This window comes from Sander lucioperca, chromosome 18, assembly GCF_008315115.2.
Source record: "Sander lucioperca isolate FBNREF2018 chromosome 18, SLUC_FBN_1.2, whole genome shotgun sequence".
Lineage (NCBI taxonomy): Eukaryota > Metazoa > Chordata > Actinopteri > Perciformes > Percidae > Sander > Sander lucioperca.
Genome location: NC_050190.1, coordinates 170,001 through 176,148, shown reverse-complemented (window position 1 = coordinate 176,148; position 6,148 = coordinate 170,001).

The following is a 6,148-nucleotide window of genomic DNA, read 5'->3' as shown; positions in this document are numbered from 1 at the left end:
ATTAAAAAGGTGGTTTGACAAAAACAAACTATCATTAAACTTAAGTAAAACTAAAATCATGTTATTTGGTAATTGTAAAAAGAGTATTCAAGTACAGATACAGGTGGACGGTGTGGACATCAAAATAGTAGATGAAAATAAGTTTCTTGGTGTAATAATAGATGACAATAAGCTGGAAATCCCACATAAAACATACACACAACAAGCATCAAGAAGCATTTTCTGTACTCAATAAGGCAAAACACATTCTGGAACAAAAATCACTAGAAGAGGGCTAATCAGCAGGTTAACTGAAAACACCTGTTAAACGCTGTGGTCTGGCACCTGCAACAAGGCTATTACTGAAACATGGCGTCCAGACAGCAGGGGTCAGTTCTTCTTTTCTTTCATTTCTTATAAATGTTGATAATAACATTTAGTATGCCGTTTAGGCCTATGTCACAGCCAAATGGGCCTGACATTATTTTGTTAAAACCACCACATTTAACACCGTTTTAATCTTCTCTGAACTCTGTTTAATGTGACAACGCTGAAGTTGGCTTGCAGTTTGCAGCTTCCTGTAATGCGTGTGCAGGTTAATTTGGGGAATAAGTAGTGTATTTAACACTATAAATTACAAACAAGTAAACAGCAAACAAAGTATTACCAAGTAACTAACACAGTAAAGACCTGAAATTAAGACATAAAGCAGCTATCATTTCTTATTTTATAACAGTGTTTCAAATGACAATGTGAAAGGGGGTCGCTCGTAGTGATCAACCTACAGAGAATAATCATCTGTCCGACCACATCTTTACCGTTATAGTTTACTCTGATTGCTCTCATAGGGTCACTTTGAGTCACATCAGGAAGCAGTTTTCAGAGAAAAATCTCTAAAAACTCGCCATACACTACGTTTTCATCACCAATCAGCAGACAGACACAGTAACCAACCAGCTAGTTAACATACATAGTGGAGCTTTTAGCAGCTTAAGGAGGTGTAGAGACCAAAAACATTCATCAGGTGGCCATAAAAAATGAAAATAATGTTGCTCTGTAACAACTTTATATGTAAATCAGCAGCTGAATGGTTTACAATTTCAAGTCATATCAACTTTAAAAGGTGATATGTCAATGTTGTTGCTGTACTGCTGCCCCAAAGTGGCAGAGGAGGAAACAGTTCATTTTGAATACTACCACCTCCATTAGACAGGTTAGACACTAACCTCCCAGCCTTGTTCTCCCTGTTTCTCTGCTGCTTTGAAGATTTGCTTCACAGCTCTGGGAATGACACCCCTGTAATCTCCACCTCCTGTCCAGCCATAGGCAAAGCAGCAGACATTGTAGCCATCCAATGCTGACTGCACCAGCGGTGAGATCTCTTCGACGACCTAAAACAAATTCACAAAATCAACATGAATTTGTCACAAATTATTCATGTGTCTTATTTGTAAAACATTTATTTGTATTTCATTTGTATTTATTCACTCTTTCATACATCGTAAATCTTGATACATGTTGTTTACCTCCTGTTGTGAAGCCTGGGGGCCAAACACCCGGTCAAAATTGAAGTTGTAATTCTTGTGAGTGTCAAACCTTTTGCCTGTGTTGTGATCGAACAATATGGTTAAACACTGTCTTGTGGACAAAGCCTCAGAGCACGTGGCCTCTAAGACAAAGGAAGCCACATGAGGCTGGCCACAGGCCTGGAGCCTTCTCAAACAAGGAGATTGGGGCCCACATGTAATTCTGAAAGGCACCTCCATGCGAAAGTACGAAACAACGAGGGAAAGAGTTTCAAAATGGCCGAGGGTCAAAGAGTCTGGAGTTCAAATTGGCTGGCGGAACCTGAACGCAACAGGGTTCTGTGACCAGCTGGCCAAAGCTATAAAACTTCCTGTTACTCTCTCCTCTCCGTTTTTCCACTACATGGACAAACGGATGCACACACCGTTCAGCATCATGGACAGCCCCCCCCCCCTGTTTTAGTAATAATGCTCTGTTTCAGCACCATGGAAAACATCACTACATAATTTAATGGCTCTCACAGGTTTGTGTCCAAGAAACACTACAAAAACATTTAAAAAATGTTTCAGAGCGAGTCACACTCTTCTGACGGCTCTGCATCCAGTGGCTTTACTAATATGCTCCACATCACCAATGTAAAGAAAACTGCCGTTTGCAAAAACAAATATTGTGACACAAAGAATGTGCTGGGATGTAGAACAAGTCCACGATGGGTGACGTTAGTGATATGAGGACGGATAAGGTTATGTAGGATACATAACTGATAGACTGGGAAGAAAAGCGATACCGCTCAAATAGGTATAGGCTAGTATCTGGAGATGAAAATACATCTATGGTCGGTGCCTCAATATCAACGGGATCATTGACAAAAGGAAATGTCATGTTTTGAGAGAATAAAACGTTAACTAGTTAATTAATGTTTTATAGTCTAACGTTACCTACCACATAAACCAACACTGTTTATTTATTCATGCCGACAACAAACTGGTCTAAAATGCGGATGATACAAACTGAATGAATGAATGAATGATACAGACTGAATGAATGAGGAAATGAAAGAGTGCTGTGTCAGAGGGAGGAGACAGAAAGAAGAGAACCTGATCTCGACCAGGGTAGGTTCACAGGCTCAGTTACCATAGTAACTGACTCTGAGGATAAGTTACCATAGTAACTGACTGAGGTGAAATTGGGCTCGTTGGTGATGAATTGTGCCTCCCCTGTAAAGTGGACGAGAGCAGGCGGCAGCAGCTGGCGGCGATGACAAAAATCCGCTGTCAAGTCAGACAGTTTCTAGCCGATTCCAGCAGCCTTCAGGCTGAACAGGAAGTCACAGAAACACTATGGTCCGATTCCGATTTAATAAAATGTTATCAGACCCATATATCAGCTCCCACAGTCTCCAGTTGTTTTTATTATGACAGAGTAGCTGTTAAAATGCTCTACATGCGATCTGTTGCTGATTTTAATTAACACATTGTAGATGATCTGTAATCTGATCAGATTTAGTCTCTTTGACATCTAAACGTAACTATCAGCCACACAACATGTGTTCTGTACATAATAAGCCTTTAAATCAGACAAATAGTAGTTAAAAGCCCTCCAGATCAAAATCAATAAAAGGTTTACATAAAACATTATCATGTTGAGTCGATTGTGAACCAATCAGCTGTTAGATCAGCTGAGAGGCCGGCGTTTCCCAGCATGCCCCTGGGTCTGCCTGGGTCTTGCAGTTGGTGGAGAGCAACTGTGGCGCCTGGCTCTAAAAACTGCGGCTGCCTTGATCTCGTGAGGTTATCGTTGCCCACGTGTGCATGACGTCAGAGCAAGTCGGGATCAAGTCGGACACAGATCTAACCGGCATGCATTGCGATCGCCGGTTATCGATTCTGTGCAGATCTGGCTCATCTCGAACGAGCCTAGTACCTCTCTTTCTGAAACAGAAAACCCAGAGTTTCCCTCATCTCAGGGTTAACAAACTCAGAGTTTTCACTAAACCTGCTTTCTGAAATGGAACCCAGGTTTAACTCTGAGTTAGTTTACCCTGAGATGAGGGAAACTGAGTTTTCTGTTTCAGTTAATTTAGTTTAGTTAATTTAATAGGTTCTTGTTAATTAAGTTAACCAAACCTGGGAGATGCTGGATATTGTTTAGAAACATTTAGTAGAGATCTGATCTTTTGTTCTACTTGTGAGGCGCGTTGCATGAAGTCATCCGTCCGTGTTATTTTGGGGTAATTATAATTAGGTTGTTAAAAAGAAATCATATTTCTGATAAAGATATTTAGACAACAGGAGGTTTAAATCAAACTACAGCCGACCTCCGTGGTGTTAGAAGACACCATGACATCATTAAACAACTCCTCAAATATAGAAAACACACTTTCTATGTTAAACTTTAGTCAACATAAGTTTAGTTTCACCCTTAAATGTGACGCACTTCTGCTCCGAGCCCACATCCATATTTAGCTAATTCTCTACAAAAATAAGTTATTATTTCAGATTCAGTTTAAACGTTATATCAACCTGTTGGTCGACTATTTGACTCGAATGGAGATCTGTTGGGATAATATATATAATATATTCTGTGGTTTGTGCTTTTCAGCTGAGAAACAGAATCAAAATAGAAGAATAAGGTGTTATTTCAATAAACGTGGAGATGTGGAACAGAGAATTTTCTGTTGGCTCATATCCTTTCAAATATGTTTGACACGTGTGTGTGTGTGTGTGTGTGTGTGTGTGTGAGAGAGAGAGAGAGAGAGAGAGAGAGAGAGAGAGAGAGAGAGAGAGAGAGAGAGAGAGAGACGGGACATATAAATCCATACATATAACCAGAGCTGAGTAGCTGACTCCCAGGGAAATGTTTTAGAACATAATATGTTTGACAACAGCGTCATCTAGTGACCATTTAAGAGTATAGAAATAGAAGTAATATAACACACATGATGAAATGACAATCTGGGATGAAGAAAAGAATGATTAAAGAAGGTAAAACAACATACTTCAGATGACTGATAAGAAGCATCAGTAGTTTCTGTTTGAAACACGTGGAGGGGGCCAAATGTTATTCAAACCTTTTGAAACATATAGGAAGAAAAATAAAATGGATTTTCATTTTAGATATTAAAGTAGCATATTTAAATGCTTGTATGAACCAGTGCAGACTATCTTAAATGAGTTTATTAGTGTATAATGTGGTGGACAGTCCCTTTGATTAACTGTACAGTAAAAGGAGCTTTAGTCTCCAGGGCTAATGTCCAGCTGTAGTCCCCGGCCAGCTGACAATCATCCTAAAATACAACGGTTAACAAATTAAAATAAGCAGCAATGTACAGGCCCTCACACTACGCGTACATCGTGGGTCGATGACCGTTGGAAACTGCTAATCAACCAATCAAGAACAAAGAACTCAAAAACTGTCACATGGTCCAATTTAAAATTAACCAAAAGTAAAAGTCTAAAGGCCGACTTGCCTAGAGTGAGACTGTGTGGACTCAGCAGAGACAATAATTAGAGAAAAGTTCATTTACAGGAGAATTCATATTTGAAAAGAAATAGAGAATGCCTGAGACCTTACTGTATCATATCCCATAGAGTCTTCACGTATGTTTCCATTTACATGTATAGTCCTGCATAAATTAACGCAGAAAAAGGTAGAAATAGGAGCAGGAAATAAAGTGTTTAATGCTCAAAATGTTAGGGAGCGTTAATCAGAGAAAAATCATCACCAGAGTCGGTAAGTTAACACAAAGCTTCTCTCATGTTGGTATGTTTGACAGAAAAAAACAGGATTAATAAATGCTGCTGCAAGATGCAACTTAAGAAAACTCCCAGTGTCAGGAAAATCAATTCTAGTAAACAATTAATGAGTCACAGACACTGTAGGATAGTGGCAGGATATTTATTTGGGGTTAAAGGACATTGCATTCCACCAAATATCGACAGAATTTCTGTTTGTGTTTTGGCCTGTGTGTGTCTCTCTCTCTGTGTGTGTGTGTGTGTGTGTGTGTGTGTGTGTGTGTGTGTGTGTGTGTGTGTGTGTGTGTGTGTGTGAGAGACACAGTGTTATCAACTGCCCAGTTTGTCAGCCAGGCCGGGTTGTCAGATATACCTGTAAAAACGTAAACCCAGCGCGCTACAGCTGTAATGTTAGTACAGTCATGAAAGCATCAAACAAACGAACGGGATCAACGGAGAAAGATTCTACGCGCCCTAAAAAAAACCCGGCATGTTTCTAACAATTGCGTGACCAGAGACGTAACGAACCCCGGGTAAATATTGGAGATGTATTTGAAAGATGGAGACAGCTTAGAACCCAAAAGGACGTAGAGTTGGCTAATTTCCTCCTGAACAGGTAAACATTAGCTTCAGGCTAATTTATCACAGCCACTAGGGACGGGCATTTTATGTTATTTCAACATTTGTGTACTCACATTGAATTATATAGCTAGAGTACCCAGGTTGGTTACTCGCAAAAAGAATTGAGACACAGCCAGTAAAGTGATCCCGACTGGTCCTGGCTAACGCCGCCATGCTAACCCTGCTAACTGCTAATGTTACCGGAAGACCAGGCAAGCAGGCCACGGCAGTTTACAAAGTGTAGTTCAGCGGCCGGAGCCGACAACGGTGAGTTATTTTAAGCCACG